At 29.2% G+C, this 21925-nt stretch overlaps 1 protein-coding gene across 1 annotated transcript in view; it reads left to right on the plus strand.

Annotated features, from left to right (window-relative positions):
- Window positions 1-5992: 5992 nt before the first annotated feature.
- Hexo2 (beta-hexosaminidase 2) overlaps window positions 5993-21925 on the plus strand; it is a 90181-nt gene continuing 74248 nt past the window's right edge. Inside the window, exon 1 of the mRNA XM_075369344.1 lies at window positions 5993-6127. The gene's annotated coding sequence lies outside the window, so the exon portion shown is untranslated. The remainder of the gene's footprint in view (window positions 6128-21925) is intronic.

A 21925-nucleotide genomic window follows, 5' to 3' on the forward strand; every position in this document is an offset into this window, starting at 1 on the left:
AGTGGGAAATATGTACCATGCCATCTATGCCTCCAGTCTGGAGGAATCGAGGCCTGACCGTCGTGATTAGAAATTTGGGTGAGAAAGATGTCCGAGGATGTAAAAGTTTGTCGTGTAAGTAATAAGAAGCAAAATTAAAATAAAAGAATAAAACAAATGTTTTAGTAAAAATTAAAAACCAATAAATAAAAAAACCTTACTAACTTAATTTGACGTCGACTTCAAAGAGCTGAAATTTCAAAAAGACTGGGGAAAACATTACTTTTTACATTTATGCGTTCTTTTTAATGTTCATTAAGTATTTATATGTTTTTCCTGTTTTATGTTTATTCTACACTGAGTATCCATAATTGCTTAGATAACTCAAACCTAATAAATTAATTATTATAAAATGAATTAAATCCTTTAAATTGTATGCATTCTTCGATAGTCATGCTATTCATAAATACTTGTTACGGAATCTTTCAGTTAATTATAACTTGATAATAGTTTTCCTATCTAAATAATTTAGTATATAAATAGTAAGATGAGTAATTCTTCATTCACATTCTTCAAATTAGTCAAGAATTATATTAAAAAACAAAAGTGATTTTTCTTTATAGACTTCAAGAATTTCACGAGAATATTCCAGAACTGATGTACCAATTACAGAAAATACTTTAAGAGTTCTTCCTTTTACGGTATAATGAAGGGAGAAGCATTTATAAACAAGAAATTTATTTTAAAATAAATATATAGTTGCACCAGAATATGAAGTAGATAGTCTTACCTTAATATTAATTAATGAATGATGAAACCTGAATAAACGAAAAGAACGGAACGTAGTTGTTTTGGTTTAAACTGTTGTTTTGCACATCTTTTTTTTCCTGCTCCCTTGGGTCGGATCGGCATTCAAGCAATACTCAACCCAGGGAGGAGGTGGTTCTTTTATTCACCTCATTCGCCTGCCTCAAATCACTGAGGCACATTTATGGAATTTTAAAAATATATTTTGTCTGAAAATCTGATTCTATTATTTCTACAGCCATGAGAAGTACCTTATAATGTTTACATTATTAAAAAATTTAAGTTTTTTGAAATTGTAAATTAAAAAAAAAAAAACAGTTATGCGTTATCCAAATTTCTCATATGCATACATACTCGCGCACCTTCATACTTTTTTTTTTCTTTTTGGATTGTATAGTAACATGAACTTGCCTTTTACATGAAATGTGTCTGAACGATTTTTTTTAAATGGCGCTGTAACATTAAATAACATTAAATTTCCCATTAATTTTGCGAATTTTCCTTAAGCTAAAATATATTTAAAAATTTATTATTTTAAACAATAAATAATCAGTTTTAAAATCCTTCAAAATCTTAAACAAATGTTTTTTATAAAAAAATATTACAGTTTATAAAAGTTTATAATCATATTGTTAAAGGATAAATTGTATTGTTGTTTATTAGATAAGGTTTGTTTATTTTTTTATGATCGGTTTATAAAATTAAAGGTTTTAATAATGGTTGTTCCACCTTAGAAATATGCACGCGCTGTTCTCTACTCGTGCGATCACGGCAAGCATGAATAGGGTCTGTGAACAAAGAAAATTGTTGACGAACCGCCTAGCAAAATTTTGACAAATTTGAAACACAAATTATGATTATACATATAGAGAAAGCTAGTCTTCTGGACAGACTAAACAGATATAGTCTTTTAACTGTGCAGCTAGAGTACCACTTTTAAATAAAACTTAATCTTTATTAACATTTTATTAAAGATTTTATAATGATGAAGTTTTTGTTTTGATAACCGAACATATACGTGCTCATGGAATATCTATCGAGATAAAACTAAGTTAAATTCTGCGTTGGTTATAATAAAGCATTGTTTGCATACTTTAATTACACATTTTATTACAAATCTGTACATTATATGTTTGATTAATTCACATGTATTGTGTTTATTATAAGTCGTATTTGTTTTAAGGGTATTTCTAAATTAATTATACAAAAGTAACATTTAATAATGAAAAAAGTAAATAACTTAAAGAATTGTTTGATACATCACTGAGTACATTATATATTCAAGTTTCATTACCGCCTAATACCATTAGTTCCCGACGTTCTCACTACGTGGCACGCGCGAATGAGTAATTTCATCAGTCTTCATGGAGTCATACACCTGTGCAGAGCGTGCTCAGTGTTTATTATTTTATGAATCCAAATCGGCTACTGCCGTTCGGAGAAAATTCATGACTAAATATCGCTAACAACTATCTCAAAGACAGTCTGTTATTGCATGATACAATCGTTTTATTGAAACAGATTGTGTATCACATGGGAGGCCAGGTCAGGAAGACCTTCAGTTTCTGAAATGGCAATCGAACAATTGCGGCAGCCGTTCATTCGTAGTCCAGGTAAATAAACGGGACTCACCAGCTTAGAATTGAATATTCCTAGGGTTACAGTGTGGAGAGTATTGCGTAATCGACTGTCATTGAACCCCTAAAAATTACAACTGATACAAGATTTGAGTGAATGCAATAAAGAAAAACGAACTGAGTTTTGTGTAAACATGTTAAACAAAATTGAGACTGAATATAATTAATTATCTTAATAAAATTGTGTTCAGTGACGAAACAACCAGTAATCAAATGATATCAGCGATAAAATGAATCGATATAACGTTCGGATATGGGGTGAGCGGAATCCAAATCACACAACCGAATGTATACGGGACTCGCCTAAGGTAGATGTTTTTTGTGCTGTAAGCCGTCACTAAATTTACGGTCCTTTCTTTTTTTCCGAGTCAACTGTAACACATCATATCTGGACATGCTTAACCGTTATCTAATGCCACAATTACAATAGGATATGGGCACAGAATTCATTTTCCAGAGAAATGGTGTGTCATCATATTATCATCGTACAGTTGTCGCGTATCTGAATAGTAAAGTGCCGACTTGGATTGGACGTGGTGGAACAATTTCCTGACCACTACAATCGCCTGATTTATCTCAAAGGAACTTCTCTCTGTGAGGTTGCGTTAAAGACAGAGTGTTTGTTTCTCCGCTTCCAGAAAATGTGACGAGCTGAGGCATCGGATAACATAAACAGTTGCCAACTGATATCAAGATATGCTTCATAGTATTTGGCAGGAAATTGATTGCATATGAAACACCTGCCGTGTTACAAAAGATGGCCAGCTTGATGATATACTATATTCACTGTTGTATCAAACATTTCTGTAAGTTATTTATTCGTACTTTGTTCATTATTAAAGGTTACTTTTGTATAAATAATTTAGAAATATCCTTACTGTAATAAATTACCGATTGACTTTTATGGATATTGTCAATATTATGGTACGTGCACCAGAAAAGAGATGGATGAATAATGAATTAGTACTGGAATAATGGATTAAATGCATCTTGGAGGCTCTTTATTACACAAAACATCCATACATGGACAGTTTTAGGGGTCGTATGACAGATGGTGTAAAGTGAAGATTGATTGCTGGAAAGTGTGATCAGGTTTATTATTCCTGGTGAAGTGACCACTATTTTGCAACCTCTAGATATCTGCGTAAACCGACCATTTAAAACCAAACTTCGTAAATACTAAATAAACTGGTTGGCCAACACGATATACGAAATTACATCAGTCTCGTAAAGAGACTGGTAAAATTAAGAAACCCTCTTTGGTTTTTGAGAGGGTGATTTGATTAATAAATCGTTCAAGAAATGCTATATTTCAGACGCTTCCGATAGAAATGAAGATGATTATTTATGGTTAAGTAATTACAAAGATATTTGCAATTCTACGGATAAAGGAAACTCGAGCACTGATGACTGTTATAAGGTAAATAAATATTAACTATAATTTCTATGCTTTTAATTAAATATTTACAATATAAACTGATTTAGTGGAATTATGCAAATAACAAATACGTTTAATCTTCTATGGTGAATTTTTTAATAAACTGCAAAACATAACATTTATTATTTTCAATTTTCCAAACGCGGGTGGGCGTCTTACTTAAGTGCGCGTGGTAAATAAATATATACGAATTGTTATGAAAACAGATTATAAAATGTCTATGTTGAGTACTGTTTACCTTACTTAACTTCATTCTTTTATTATATGTTGACGCGTTTCGGAACAGAGAAGGTCAGATAAAGTATGACGTCAAATAAAGGGAGGGCGTTGACTAAGCGCAATATAAAGACTAACAGAAATTTAAAAATGCCAGTACAATAAGTTTTGACAATGGAGTTGTGACGAAACGCTCAACATTTAATAAAAGAATGAAGCCAAGTAAGGTAAACAGTACTCGTATAGATATAGTGTTCTTAGCAGAAAATATGATAATAATTATTATCTTAAAACAATATTATAAAATGTCCTTTTTTTGTTTTTCCTTCGTATGGGACAGTTATTGTAGTTATTGTTTTTTATTTATTTTTTTATAGTCCTCAAATAACTTTTAATTAGCCCATTATCGGAAAGTTTTATTTTATAAATCATTAAACGATCTACAGGTTTTATAAGTAAAATAATAATACCTTTTTATTTAGTAAGTTCATACTATGATTTCATACTTCTCATTCATGTTTGCTTGTTTAAATAATGTATGGTATTCATTACTGTGCAGAAGTTGATGAAATACAGACTTTGTAATATAGAATTTGCATGCAATATTTCTAGGGAATATTTAAAACAAAAAAAAAAAAGATGAAACGTGGCGACGTTTAGGGCCAGGGAAGCAGCCTCAATGCCTAGGGTGTTCGGGTCTGCTCACTGAGTAGATAGGGGCTCCCCGAGGATGGCGTAGGGGACCCTCAAGGTGTGAGCATACGTATCGCGTCGCGGGGAGAGTGAAGTGTGTATGAAAGGCATACTTGGATGTGGTAGATTAGGGCAGGGAAGGGGAGCTCTCTATCGGAGGGATGTGTTGACTACCCTGCGAAAGTACACTCTGATGGGGCTAGAGAAACCGCGATGGGTAAGTCCCCTGGAGGAGGAGCAAGACAGGCTAGGCAGAGACTGCTGCCGCGGCAAACTAAGTCGACCGGTTTTGCTTATCAGCAAGGGGCCGGTTGCCTTGGGGTGCTTAATTACACATAAAAAAAAGTTCATATCAATGAACTGGTCCACAGGCTTGTAATGAAAGCAAACACGAACGGAACGCTTTATAAAAACATTCCATTGACATTGTTTATAATGGTAATTATGTTTGCATGTTTATTTCAAGTTCGAATTACAAATTTATCAAAGTCGGGTATTCTTTGATTCTTGATTTAGAAGAAAGATTTTTTAACAATAAAATTAAATGAACGAAAAAGAAATAGAAAATAAAATATGACTTTCATTATTTTCCTCCGGTATTACAAAGGGATTTATTTATATGAAGCTTTTCCGGACCCGTGTTTATACAAAATATTTTTTCTTTACTTTCACTTGTACAGCATGTATTGAATTTTTTTCCGTTTCTTAATTTTTTTCGTTTTCTTAAAATATCGTGTTTCTCTATAATTACTTCATGATAAGCCCGAAAAATTCTAAGAAAAAATAACGTATTTTTTCTTAAACTAGTGCCAGTAAAATGAATTGCTTATAAAACGAAACCTGTTTAAATTTTTTATATGGTGAAATTTGTATCGTTTGTTTTCCCAACTACATTCTATTTATGTGATTTTTCTGTTCGTTTTCTCCTTTTTAATCTGAATATTTTATTACTAAATAAGTTTTTTATTTTATATGAATCTTTAAAATCATTATACTTACTTCCTCTCTATTACAATATAAAATTCAAGGTCTTACCAAGGTCATGGCAGTATCTTGCTGACTACGATATACAACCGGTTTTAATAAATGTTATTATTTTAATTCTAACCTATATAGATTTCCTTCTTTTTTTGCTAATGTTATTAAAAAAAATATGTATTTTAAAAGTGTTGCTTTTTATTAACCACTCTGCTTATTGATCTCGCTGTACTGAATCAAAGTGCAATACTGTTAATGAGTGATTAGACATTAATCAGTTTTGATAATCTGGAATGGAATTTTGTTTGTTTATTATATTTATTCTTATGTTATTATTTGATATATATTATTATAATATTCTTTATTTTAAATTATTTATGTAAGTATTAAGTTTAATATTTTATCTTTTTCTTTTTTATAATATATATTATAAGATAAGTTATTATATCGTCATTAAGAAGCAGTTTTCTAAAACAATAAAACACTTATTTTACATTTATATATTGCTTTACAATTTTAAAAAATGAACAGAATAGATAATCTAATCGCTGGTGTTGGTTGTAAAGACGCTGAAAATGTTTTGAAATATTTTTTTTATTTAAAGAAACGTTTTAATGTATAATTGGTTCTGTGTGAAATATATTTAAATTCAGTAGATTAAATTTTAATATGACTATTTATTGTATTTTTAAATTAAAATATAATATTGAATTTTTATTTTTTATATATTTCATATTTAATGATATAACTACTACTTTGATTTACTTAATATGTAATACATATGCTAGTAATTCATAGTAGTACATTAATTCAAAAGTACCAAATATTTTTCTTCTTTTTTTTTGGGATGATTAATTCACTATATAAGCTCGAAGCTAGTGCATGGAGGAATATGAGATGGAAATTTTGTAGGGTATGAAAAATGACGTGCGTGACCGGGATTTGAACCCGGACCTCCGGTGAAAGGTCCAATCTGCCAATCCGCTATGCTACCAATCCGCCACGGAGATCGGCATCGGCATTTTTATTAACATTCTGAGATAAAACTGTTAAACATATATAAAATTACTTAATATATAATGTACAACTATTTATCATCTTTATTACATAATTACATATTGTCTGATTAATATTAAATATTATGTTTTATTGATTAGGTTGTATATTTTAATATAATTCAAAATAATAAACAAATCGATGTTTGCTTAAAACTCCGATAATGCTTGTCTAAAGATTAGTTTACCACTTTTATTTATTGAAATTTAAAGAAAGTTTTAGGTATACATTTAGCTACATAAATTTATTATAGAATCAGCAGTATGACCTAAACTAAGTTTGTGTAATTTTTAGGCATACCGTATCATTTTTTGTATGTAATAATTTGAGTTACAACTATAATAAATAGTTATAGAAGATATAAATTATATGGAATCATACATGGAGATGAAATCTAGAAAATACACAAACTTTATTTGGATTGTTCATTTATCACAAGAAAAAGTAATTCTTGAGGTAGAAGAAATTTGCAAAGAAATTTTATTGTTTATTAATCTACAGAGGTATATGAAGAAATAATTTTTCAAAACTACTTAATATAAAATCGAATTCTTTATATCTTAATAGAAAACGGATATTTTTAAACAAAGAAACTATTTTTAAATATTATTTATTAAATAAAGACTTTTCTGCATAGATATTTATAAAGATTAATTTAAGAAATATTTATACATACGTTTTGCATGAAAATTTTATAATTTTTATAAGAACAGTGTATTTTAAACAAGATCATTTCTAGTATTATTTTTTTGCGTGTGCACTAATTAAATTTCAAGTTATTTAATCCTTTTGCTAATTGTTATAGAAAATTGTCATTCTCGCGAGTGAAATAAAGAAATAAAATGAATGCGAATAATTTTTTTTAAGGGGTTTTATTCATTTTAATCGGACAATACGTTCTGATGATATCAGAGATTTAATGGAAAAATTTTGTTGACTGTTTCAAATTTTTGAAAATCAGCGATATGCATTTTTTATTACTTATTTATTTTACCAGGTTACAGAATAACAGCACTGTGACATGATGTCAACAGTACTCTGCAAGATGCCAATCCATCTGTTCGCAGTCTGGCGTGTAAGTGTAAATGTACCGGTAAATGTGTAATGATTGAACAGACTCAGGGCGACCAGTCCTGAGTCGTGTGGTTAATTGAAACCGAACTACCAAATAACACCGGTATCCAAAGTCTAGCATTCAAATCCATAACGTAGAAGCAACTGTGTTTACAACACCTTATCGAACCTTAGAACTCTCGACTTCGAAAATCAGCTGATTTTGCGATGACGAGTTTAACCACTAGACTAACCCGGCGGGTTAAATATATATACATATAAATACCTTTATTCGTGATTCACTCGATTTAGTAAAAATCGATTACCGTATTTACTGGCGTAATTCTCGCACCTGAATTTTTAAACATTATTTTGAAAAAATAAAATATTCAGTCAAATTTTTATAATTCTCTTACTGATTACATTTTATTTTCGTTGTAAACTTATGTAAAATCGTTTCCTGGCGTAAATCACGCACTTACTTTTTTAAAAATGTTGGTCAAAAAAAATGTTGAATCACGCGAGTAAATACGGTATTTTATTTGTCCTAGCAAATATCACGTGATAAAACGTGTTTCAACACTCGCTTATCATCAGTTATATAAAAACACTAAAATAATTAAAAACAAATTGACAAAAACTTGAAAGATACGACTTCAGTGATACATCTTATAGTAAAATTATTTTATTTGGTATTTTAGGTTTTATAAAAACTGTATATACATATATATTTTACTGTGTGTATATATATATATATATATATATATATATATATATATATTTCAACATTTTACTGTATATATATATATATGCCGAAATAGTACAGGCGAAACGAGCCTTCTGTCAGAAATATAATTTGTTTACATCAAAAATTAATTTAAAGGCGTCAGGAAAACATTTTTGAAAGTATATGTTTGGAGCGTAGCTTTATATGGAAGTGAAACTTGGACGATCGGAATACCTGAGAAGAAAAGATTAGAAGCTTTTGAAATGTGGTGCTATAGGAGAACGTTAAAAATCAGGTAGGTGGATAAAGTAACAAATGAAGAGGTGTTGCGGCAAATAGATGAAGAAAGAAGCATTTGGAAAAATATAGTTAAAAGAAGAGACAGACTTATAGGCCACATACTAAGGCGTCCTGGAATAGTCGCTTTAATATTGGAAAGGACAGGTAAAAGGAAAAAATTGTCTATGCAGGCCACGTTTGGAATATGTAAAACAAATTGTTGGGGATGTAGGATGTAGGGGGTATACTGAAATGAAACGACTAGCACTAGATAGGGAATCTTGGAGAGCTGCATCAAATTAGTCAAATGACGACAAAAAAACTATATTTACAATTAAATTTTACATGAAAGTTTAAAATATTTTATTATTAATATTAAAGTATTAATTTATTACTTTTCTTGACATATTATATTATTTATTGTAAAGGTAAATAGATTTGAGGCCCAATTATGTAATTTTTATATATAATTGAGATAATAGTTGTTTTCGATATTATTAACGATTCTGTTATATGAAATAAATATTTACGTATTTTTTTATCTTTTACGGCACCTTTAAAAAAAACTCGTATTTATTAATTTTCATTTGACATACATTTAAAAGTACTTTTGATAAATCATATTTAAATTTATCATCTGCAAAACAATAAGAATGACTTTTATAGTTGACGTATAATTGCCTTTCATATTAACTGTATATAAAAAGCCCATTATTTCATTTGTTCCAATTATTGTCTGCCATTACCAAAGAAATCAGTATTTCATGTGTCTTTATTAGAAATATACACTAGTGGACCACATCGTTTCAATTAAAATATACATATTTTTTTTAAAAGCAGTTAGAAAAAATTTTAATTTTATATTAAAAAAGAGCTTACAATTTATATCGTGGAACAGCAATTGGAACGTTCCACTTGATATTTATAATTATTTGCTTAGGATGCAGTTTAGCAAAATGTTTCCAAGCAATAAAAATAAAACTAAGTTGAATTTTAAACAAGTTTCTTCCAAACAATTTCAAAAAAAAAAAAAATACAAAAGTACAAAAAAAAATTACAAAAATATATTTGATTACATATAAAAAATTATTTTTTAAAAAAGCTTTTATTTAACTAATATTAATATTAACATTAATAAAAACGGAAACAAATTAGAAAAACCCTCTAAAAAGTAAAAAATAAGAATTAAATCAAATTGAGAATTTTAAACAAAAAAATATTATATATATTAACAAATATAAAAATGCACCGAAAAGTAAAAAATAAATTATGTAAATATCTAATAAGTAACCAATAAATAAAAAATAAATAAATTTTAAAATTATCAAATTTTAAAATTAAAAGTAATGAAAATATTTAGTTTTTAGTTTAATATTATAAAAGCGTGGTTTTTTGTATTTTTTACTTTTAGTTTTAATGAAAAATGAACTTTTTAAATCCAAAAAAATATTCTTAATAATATTTATATCTGAATATTATTGTTTGTTCAAGTTTGTTTGTTTATTAAGACTAAAAAGTAGAAATATTTATTTTTACACATCGAAGTTAAAACGTGTACCAAATTTCAATCATTTTCATACGATAGTTCATGAGAAATGAAAATTTTCAATTAAATGCATGAATTTAGCGTAGGGGTAGCGCGTGGTGGCGTGGGGGTGGGTTATATCAAATTCCGACACTGTAGCATTGTATTATCATCGAAGTTACATACGTGAATCAAATTTCAATGATTTTCATACGATAGATCAAAAGATATAGCAAGATTTGATTATAACTAAAGCAAGTTAAATAAAAGCTTATAAAAAGGTTCCTTCCTTTTCTTGAGGAAAGACGTTTTTTCATTAAATTGGAAGAGACCATTTAGTATTCTTGCGGCAATATTTTTTTGTCAGTTACTCGATGAAAATAGGACAAAATTAAAATAAAAAGCTTTCAAAAAATATACGTACGAAACCTTTTTCCTTTTAAATTAAATAGTTTCTTCTTTGTAAAAAGATAACTACAGTTATTCGGAGGATAAAGAATGGTTATTCTTATTTATTATTTACTGATATTTGTAATCCGTTCATATTAAGAAAAGAATATAAAAGTAAAATTTCTCTATTTCAGAATTTACGATAATTCAGATCGTTTGTGAAAAAATGTTATAATGAAATTTAAATTAGTCAATCATTAAAATTTACTAATAATAAAAGAAACAAATCTGATAAATTAATTAAATACTTTAACAATTTTTTCTTCTATTTCACAAATTATTATTATCGGAAATCCCGAGGAGAAATAATTGTGCAAGTTTCGATTAATAAAAATGTTTTGTCCCCATTTCTGAAGTGAAGAATCAAAAATTTTATACAACAAATGATCGAATGACAACTAAAATGACATTTAATTTTAACAAGTGTGTAATCTATTTAAATAAAAATGTAAATGTTCGTTTGTTGAAAATCTTAAATCTCCGAAAGTTCTTCACCGATTGCTTTGAAATTTTGACATAACGTTACGTTCGAATACGCGCGTGTTTTTATATACCTACTATTTTATTTATATACCTAAGATGTCACACCTGTGACTATTAAAAACGTTTTTTTTAAAAACAGCGCTATCTGTCGGACGTAAAAGCAACACACTCTGTACTAACTATTTTACAATTCATTTCAATGTTTCCGATTTGTGTGTCCGCTAAAGAGTAAAAAACTACTGGACCGATTTACGCGCAGGGAAAAAGGGAGAAAGGGAAAAATCGGAACAGGAAAAATTGAAAAAGGTAAAAGGGAAGAAGGAAAAAAGGGATCAAGAGGAAAATGGTAACAAGAAAAAGGGAAAAACTGGGAAAAGAAAATGGAAAGGGAAAAGGAAAAAGCAAAAAGGAAGGAGAAAAGTGAACGGGAAATAAGGGAAAGAGAAACAGGGAAAAGGGAATGTGGTAACATAAATACGGGAAAAGGGAAAATGGGAAAAGTAAAAGGGGAGAAAAGTAGGAAAGGAAAAGGGGAAAAAGGGTGAAAGGGAAAAGTTAAATTTTGTTAAGTTCCGTAATGTTCATTTTGTTAATGTTTTATCAAACCTTCAGTTGTGTTCATTTAATTTATATATATATATATATATAAATCTAGCAATGACGAAGCATTGCCAGGTCTGATAGTTACAAAAATAAATTGTTTCAAATATCAAAAGCATTTGAAGGAAAACATTTTCTTTGGCTCAGTTAAATTTAATAAATGCTAGGCTTTGAAACTAAAGTAAAAACATTTTCAGTCGCTCTTAGAGACGCAATTCACCGCGGAAGGCTTCAGAGAGACTAAAAAGGTTATATTTATTACATTTTCCTCTGTTGGTTATCTATGTCTTTATAGTTTTAAATGGTTCAACTCTTTTAAACCGTACCTGATGTAAATTGGACGTGTGCATAAAGTTTTAACACTAGGAGATAAGGATTTCCAGACTTAATTTAAAGTAAATTTAAATTGAGTCTCTAGAAATAAATATAAAAAAATTAAATTGAAAATTACATAGAGTAAAATGAAAAATATACAGGTAAATAAATATAAGCTTGCTTTTTAAAATCCGACGATTTCCCGGCTACGCCAGTCAAGTTATGCAATTCATTTTTGAAAAACACTTTCTGGCTAATCCATAAAGTATTTTAAATTCAATTATTTTAAGCTATTTGGGGACTCATGCATCAGGAGGATTTTTCTAATGATTAAAATATTTACTAAAATTGTTTTTAAATAAATTAAAATTTTTTTTAAAAATTCGATTTTTTTTTTAATTTTGGATTCTCCCATCAGGGGAAAGGTATTAAGTTATACTGACTTTATTCTCTAACAAAATATATATATTTTTTTTCATGTTGGGAGCTCCCATACTCAAAGGGAAGCATTTAGGTAAAATTATTTTTTAACAAAATAATCCATCAGTGGTAATAATTAATTTTAAAATAGATCTTTTTGAAATTGTTTAAAAAAATACAAAGATACAGTTATAATTCTAGATAAACAAAGTTTTAGTATTTTAAGAAGGCGGTTAAACGTTTTGGCTAATTTTTTTTTTTCAAGAAATACCAAATATTAAGGGCTAATAAAAAAGCTAGCACAATTGTAGGACTTTCCCGCTACGCTGCTTTTTTCTGTTGCACGGAATGCACATACACACACACACACACACACACACACACACACACACACACACAAACACACAATATTTATCATTTTATTTAAATATAGTATTTTTTTATTTATTTAATTCTAATGATTCTAACAAAAGTGAGCGCGCATACAGTATTTCATTCGCGCCGGTTTTTGCTAGCGACTACTTTAAATACTTTTTTATACTTTAAATATTATTCATTTATTTAATTCTAAAGCTTACCTGTGACATCACAACATAGCAGTTGACTACAGCAGCTGTACGTCAGTGCTACAAAAGCACTCATTGTGGTGACAGGAGGTACTAATGATGCAGTATACCCGCTTAGCCACCAGTTTATTTAGAGAATTTTTTGGGGTGGGGGTGCAATTTTGCAAAAATTTTTTTGTTGAAATATTATTTTTTAATTGTTAACAAATGTGCCTAAGAAAAATAAGACCTTAATTAGGCGAAATTTCGAGATACAGAGGGTGACCTTGCTGTACAACCTCACCCCTTGACCTTTTAAGTTGAAAATTTAATGGCATTCCTCAGATATAGAAGTAGTCTGCTCAAGTTTGGTCAAAATCAGTCGAGTAGTGCTGGAGATGTAAGATGATTTAGGGTGCGATACCTTTTTTTCTTTTTCTGTTTAGCCTTCGGAACCACCAGAAGGTATTAATTACTTCAGAGGATGAATGAGGATTACTTATACTGTATGCATGTAAATGAAGTGTTGTAACCTTGTTTGACCGTTCCTGAGATGTGTGGTTAATTGAAACCCAACCCACTGGTATCCACGATTTAGTATTCAAATCCTAACACGGAACACACACACACACACGTATATACGAATATCCGGAAAATTTCTTTCTGGTTTTTTAGATTTTCGGTTCTCTTAGGAGTCAAAAAGTAAAGATCTAGTGAAAACCGCATTTGCCCAAATTGGACCGGTTACCATACTATAGCTCTGCTATAGCGCTAGGCGGGAAAGTAAAAATAAAGATTTTTACATTTTAAATTACTTTTAGTAATTTGCGAAATGGATTTTAAGTTATATAAAATTTAAAAAACTTGAATTTTTTTTTACCTCAAGTTAAATTTTACAATCGGTTAAACTATTACAGAAACCATAAATAAATATGATGACATATTCAATCTTATATAGAAAGGCTTTCATCGAAGTTTCTCAAAAATTACATATTAATATTCCTAAACAGAACATCTAATGTTTTGTAAAATACACATAAAGTTAGATCAGAGAACAGTGCAATTGGTAGTTCAACACAAAACAAAAATAATCATAAGAATTCATAAACAAGAGAAAAATGAAAACAAATTTATAATTAATAATGAATGAATAATTATTTGAATTGAAGGAACTGCAATAATGATATGATGGGTAACACTAAATTGATCCACATCAATTTTTTTTTTCCACCTCAAATCACATAAAGACACCAAGGTTCAACACGTGAAGTCGTTTTAGTCTTGTAACGTCTTCACTATTGTCTAGAAGGTTTAATAATAGCTGAATAATTCACATAAGTTAAGTAGCTGCAATTTATATTTAGTACCTAATCGTTGTATTTCTTCTCGAACGTACGGTAAACCCAGATAATCGTGGATTTCACTGTTTCTTACCAACCAAGGCGCCTCTGTGATTGATGGTCCTTAGTAATTTGTTTTGAAATCACTGTAATTTTTAAAATTAAAAAAAATATTTTTTGTTACCACAGACCATATGAGCATATTATACGGGCAAAAACTTGTTATAATGGTTTGAAAAGGCCAATCGATGTAGAAAATATAAAAGCAAAAACTCCCATTAATTCCTTTTCTGAAAAAATAAAAATATTTAATTCATTTTTTTGGGATGAGGGTGAATATCAAATAAATGTTTTTAGTGACCTGTGATGTTGATAAAAAAAACTTCAACTTTATAAAAAAAAAAACAAAAAACGTTTTTGCTAAAGTGCTCCAGTAAAGATTGGAATTTTATTTCGGCTAAAACACATCTATCCCATTCTCAATTTTTTGAAAAAAAAAATTAATACATTCTTTCCTTCCGAAGGTAGTACTTATATACTAAGTTTCAAGAAAATCGGTTAATGAGGTCAAAAGTTATAAGATCAAATTTAGGTCAACGTACATACTCACAAACGTCCGTTTGACAAGATAGATTTTTTGAACTTGAGAGCATTGAATAAAGAAAATTTCGCATATTATTTACAATTTATTTAAATCTAACTTTTTTTTAATAAAGATTTGTTACGATTCCTTAAGGCACAAATCTTAAAAATAACCAATTTTTTTAGATTTTTTTTTACCAATCTATATACTTTCCCGTTATTATTCAATAATAAAGCTGTTATAAAAGTTATTACACAATATAGCTGCTATAGCAGCACATATCGCTATAGCTGAAAGCGATAATAATAATTAAATAATTAATAATATTAATATTAATTAATAATTAATTTTTTATATTAATTAAAAATGTTAAATTTGCATGAATAAGATATCAAAATCTTCTCTTAATCATGTGAATTACAATTGAATATTTCTGGATCCAAGTCAAACATAAAAAACCTTTAAAAATATTATTACGCGTTCTCAAAGCTCCTATAGCTCAAACAGAAATAATACGGTTTTTTATTTTTTATTTTTTTTTCATAATTAACGTATTATTTATTACTTTTATAAAACTATATTTACATAATCATTATATGGCAGTCGATGGTGGCCTATACATTAGCTTCAGCCGTAAGCAAAATATAAATTAGCAGTAGTGAAAAAAAAAATTGTTTTTAAAAAATGTTAGAAAGATTAAAATATGTATTTTTTATAGATAAAATTACATCGATAAAATGGAAAAAAAATTTGATCATACGTTATATTAAAACTCATTATAGTAATGAACCTCAGTATAAAGTTTAATCAAGAATCAAAATGAAATCAACATGCCACTTTCAATAAAAATTGATGAGCTGTTCAGGAATGATGCTCCAGCCACAGAATTTCATTTATGTGTTCTTTATATTATTTTTTATAAATTATCGTCATATTAAATCATTAATTCCACTGCTAAGTAATATAATGAGCAATTCATATTATTGACTAGGCAACGCACATAATGAATGTTTCACGATATGAGATATATAATGATATGATATGATACTTTAAATTATTACTTACTACTATTAGTATGTTCCACTGTTTCTTACGGCTATGAAACATGTATAATGTCTGAAATACAAAATGCACCGATTTCCTTTTTAAAAATAATAATGTCCAATGTATTACCAATCTTTTTGGTGAATAGAGTAAAGGTGTAATTCTTATAGCTAATAAATACAATATTTCAATGAAGAAAGAACCAAAATTTTACTTAACTTTTACTTTCTCGTTTACGCTCGATATGAGATGTTTATTATTCATGAAAATAAACTGGCCAATTACGGAAGTGACTCATATTTTAGGTCACAGTGCTCACAACGTTTTTATTTATACAACGTAACATACACGCATAATTCAGAAACTAATTTATACTTTATTACTAACTAAAATTATAATAATTTTTTATTTATTAAAAAGGAAGTAATTTTTTTTTTAATTTTACGTTCGAAAAAGAAATTTCTTTATTGATCTTCAAATAATACCGTTAAAGAAAGAATTTCTCCAAAGCTTTGTGCAACATAGCTGTTATACTACGACAACTGTAGAATGCCAGTTGAAAATGAAAACTGACCTTGACTGACAACATCATGCCGGTAGGTGAAAGTCTTTAAATTGACAATTCTCAAAACACTACTACTATTTATTTATTAGAGCGTAATATTCAATTTAGCCCGTACGATCTAAAATTGTGGCAGAGCGACGCAGTAAAATCGTGACATTAATGTTCATTAAAGAAATTATACCTTAAATAGGAATTAAATCTTAATTATGTATGTTTTATTTCTTTCTATAGGTTTTTTCTTAATTTATTACAACAATGTAATTATCTATCAAAACATATTTTTATTTTAAATTAATTTTTTTTCCTTTAATTGGTCACAAGCAGGAAATTTCTCCAAAACATATTTAAAGTTCAAAATTTCGCTCTAAAAATTATGTTCATTTCAAGATTCCAGATTTATATTTTTAAATTATAATTAATCTATACTGCATTTTATTATAAACAATCACGATTAATATCCTATAATAATATTTATAACTGGTTTGTTATTAATTAACGATTCTTTTATAGCTTGTCTCTTTGATCTCGTAGGTGCGCTCCCCCACTCGCTTTCTCTTTTTAAGTATGCGCATGCGTGTTTGTATATGTGTTGACGTATGTTTTTATCCTTCAAAATACTAATTAGCAAACATCACAGGAAGAGGAAAAAAGGGCAAATAAATACAGCGTATTGATTACGAAAATTAATTAATATATGAGCATGTTTTTCAAAACATGTTTTTTACCTTTTAAACCAATAATACTAAATTTATAACACATTCATTTAACATTAGACAAAAAAAACTAACGATATATCTGCTAGTTACTAATAAAAATGAAATTTTTATTCTGATATCGTTAGAAAATAGCAATATTGTTAATAAATAAATTAATTAGTTTATTACTTATGAAATGGTGAATGGCCGATCACTTAATAAAACGTTATTTCTTGATTCTTTCGGTACTATTTTTTATTTCTCTTCGGTTATTAGAAAAAGATTACTTTCATTAAGGTGAAATATGTTTCAAATTTTAATCTAAAAGCTATTTTTCAAAAAGGATTTTTATGTTTAATAACTTTTAATGTAAGCAAATTAACCATCATAAGCAAAGAAAAATAGAAATTAATCATAGCTTAATTTTGAAATCAATAGTTTAAATGGAGGTCTTGCTTTTTACTCTAATAATTAATTAAACATTTTACGTGGACACCACATGACTTTCTTGGACGCCTATTAAATAACATATACATATTTTTTAAAGTACATAAAGTTTTATTTCTCTAATAACGTCTGATTTTTTCATATTTTTTTTTTAGTTATCGAAATTATTGCGTTTATTGTCATTTTATTTTTACAATCACAGATTAATAATTATTAATAAATCAATGTATTTAAATTAAGAAAAAAAATTAAAAAAGAAAGAAAATGAGATCAATTCGAACCGATGTGCCTTCTCCTTGTAAGATCCTAATATTTCATTAATTAAAATTTCATTTGGCTATAACTCTGAAACCAATGAAAATAAGGACCAATTATGATATATCGTTCATCTCTCATGAGGGCTTATTACTGCAATTACGAAAACGTTCAAAATCGAATTTTTTTTGCATTTTGGGGTTTTTTGGCCATTTTTGTTCGTCAATTGCAATCAAAAGGGGAGGTGCACAACTATAGAACAGTCCTAAATCCAGAATGTCAACATCCTACGGCTAATCGTTTTTGAGTTATGTGAGATACATACGTACGTTCATATACAGACGTCACACCGAAACTAGCCAAAATAGATTCAGGAATGATCAAAATGGACATTTCCGTTGAAATCTGAAAACCAAAATTTTTCGCTATCACAATACTTCCTTTACTACGTACAATGAAGTAAAAGCATTCCGAGAAGGGAAAGCAAAAGCTGAAAATGACAATCAGAAGATTATGGAATATGAAAGTTATGAAAATATATATTTAATAAAAACAATTTACGGTTAAGACCAATAAATAACAAGCATTTTTCCATTTTCTTAAAATTTCAGCAAAAAACCAACTACATCTGCTAGTCACATAAAAAATTGGTGAATTATTATTTACGAAATGTAACCGCCCACACATCTACTAAAACATTATATCTTAATCTTTTTGGTACCAAAGGAAAAGTGAAATGATATTAGTGGCCAGGGTGCGATTGAGATCAGTTCATAAATCCCACGCACAAGTTTCAAGCTTATGTGGTGATGTCATCAAGCAAAAAAAAAAGAAAGTAAATGGTGCTGTTACAAACTTTTGCCGTTAGAATGTATAACAAATTAATTTACTTATATGAAAATATTTTCATGTCCTATTGACAAGAAATTCAGAAATTATTTTCCAAAAATTACAGCAAATTCTTTAATAGAAAAATTAATTAGTTTATTATGTATGAAATACTGACCGCCCGACCGTATAGAAAGGCTAGATATCTTAATCCTTTTGATACCTAATGAGTAACGAAAGTAGACTAGCGATAACATAATCGAGTAATTTTGTGCCCGAGTGCAAAAGAATTGTAAGGCCCAAGAATAAAATGTACATGCCGGTGAACGCTAGCTTAGTTTTAAAAATTAATAAAATTAGACTTGGACCATATTACGAGTGTTTCTATGTAGCACATGCGTCATATAATATGCAAAATTAAATAATTATTAATTTATTTCGAAACCACATGACAAATGGTAATAGATTTCATATTTAGTAACGTAATAAGTTTCTTGTTTTAAAAAACATTTGCTGGTCGGTTCTCGCCTCGCTCACCCGACTGTCTGCCCACCCCCGTAGACCACGCTTCGCTTGTTTCTAGCCAGAGGGCTCCGCCCCCAGCAGTGTTCGTTATCCTCATGGTTGTGAGAATAATACAGAGAAATAATAATTTAAGGATCTTGGCTTTATAGAAATCGGAAAAAGAAACTGAAGTATAGAAGTAGTAACTAGAGTACACACACGTTTGACGTTGAAAAATTCATAATTTATTTCTGTTGCCATGGAGACAGAGAAATATTAAAAAAGTTAAAGGATTAATCTATTTTTTTCCTTCATGGATATGTTTCATTCATAACTTCACCTTCAACGGGGCTAGGACCTCGGTCTTCGGCTTAAAACTTTCCTTGGGATAACACGAATGTGTCCTGGAAATTTGAAAGAAATCGGTTGGTTGGTTTTCGTGTGTTGCGAGGGCAAACAAATAGTCAAACTATATATATATTTTTTTTTTCTCTCTTTTTTTAAAGCCGAAAGTTTGTTTGCTCTCGCAACACGCGAGAATCAACCAACCGATTGCTTTCAAATTTCCAGGACACATTCGTGTTATCCCAAGGAAAGTTTTGAGCCGAAGACCGAGACCCTAGCCCCATTGTGGGTAATATGTGTGTGCATGTCACACACACACACACACACACACACATATATATATATATATGAGTAGTACATATTCATATATATGTATGTAATCATAAATATATAAATATAAATATAATTTAAAATATATAAATATAAAACAAAATATAATTTATATAAATAAAACTTTTTTCATATATATATATATGTGTGTGTGTGTGTGTGTGTGTACGCGCGCGCACGCGCGCGTGTGTAAAATAAATATAATCCCACATTGCGGAAAATAGAAATTGTTGTCTTGTATCACAGATATTACTCGGTAAGATCGGTTAATATATTTTAAATAACACTCTATATTTTCAGTTATTTAATATACACCAATAAAAAAACAAAAAAAATAAAAAAATAAAAAATAAACAACTAGACAGTTGTCTCAAGGACGACAACAATTTAGATTCTGAACTTCAGATCACAATCGATGATTTGGCTAACATTTAAATATAATATACCAATGCAACTCATAATTTTTGTAAAAAGATAAAAAGTCGTCTTCTTGTTGCTGAAATTATTTAATTTGTTAATTATTCTCTTGAGATCTGTATAAAATTATATATTATTTACTCGATTATTTCCAAATATAAAACTTGTATTTGTAATCACAGGTTTACTTAATAAAAATAAAAAAAAAAAACAAGATGCAGTAAAGTAACGTTATTTGTCTCCCAAGGGCAATCGTTCGGCTAAAGTAGTAATTTAAACACATCATAAAATATAAATAAATAAAATAACTGTTCTTCGTTGGATTTAGATCCTGCTTATGACCTTTATCGAGTTGAAGATCGATCTCTATGTTTAAAAGGTGAAAAATAATTTAAGTTCAAAAAATAATGTACAAAACAATGTAAAACTACAAATAGTCCAATATTTTGAATCCTTGCGGTGCATATTTTAAAAATGTATTCTTTTATTTAAATATTTAATCCATCATAAAGTGGTTATCAACTTTCAGACAAATCCTTCTCGCCAAACCGTTTCCATTCTCTTCTATTTCAAACTTAAACTTTTGAGTTCTTGAGATCTCCATTTCCATTCAGCTCGTGGTTTCCACCTTTTCAGCATCTTTAAAAATCCTTCAAGACATCTTTAGAATTATATGTCTCCCTGCGATATACAATTTCTATAATTCAAAAAATGAGATGCTATTCTCGTGAAGAAAGCCTAAAAGGCCATTCATTAACTTGGTCTTAATAAACTCCCAAAGAACATCCATAAAAGTGAAAAATAGAAGAAATGCGCTGTTAAAGAGAAACATTCATTGTTAATAACTCTTTCTTGAATTGCCTTCCTGTGGGACGTAACCCCCACATCGGGAACCACGGTTTTAGATAGTCTGTAATTTTACTCTTACCTGAAAAGTCTGGAACCCCATGGTAGTGTGGGACTCTCCTTTGCGGGCCTACCCTCTAAAACCCCTTCCCTTCTCCAACATGGGATGCCGGGCCTACTTACGATTTTATCACAGCATCCCACGTGTCTTGTGTCATTTCACGGTCCATTGCCGGCCCCATACTTTCTTCTTAAATCTACAGGAGACTCAAGGGAATTATTTTCCTCTGCACTTCTTCCGCCATCTTCGTATCAAACTTTGAATTATAGTATCTTCATCACAATCGGGGACACCGTCCGTTCTATCCGTAGCATGTTTCTCATGATGCCATCTGCTGAATTCCCTTCAGCATCTTCTCTATGCTGCAAGAACCAATCGCACAGAAACACTCTGTATTGCAATGTCCTCTTCCCCGCAATAATCGCATTCCGCAGACGGTCTCATGACCCGCGCATACAAGTGTG

The sequence above is a fragment of the Lycorma delicatula genome, chromosome 6 (assembly GCF_047948215.1).
Source record: "Lycorma delicatula isolate Av1 chromosome 6, ASM4794821v1, whole genome shotgun sequence".
Lineage (NCBI taxonomy): Eukaryota > Metazoa > Arthropoda > Insecta > Hemiptera > Fulgoridae > Lycorma > Lycorma delicatula.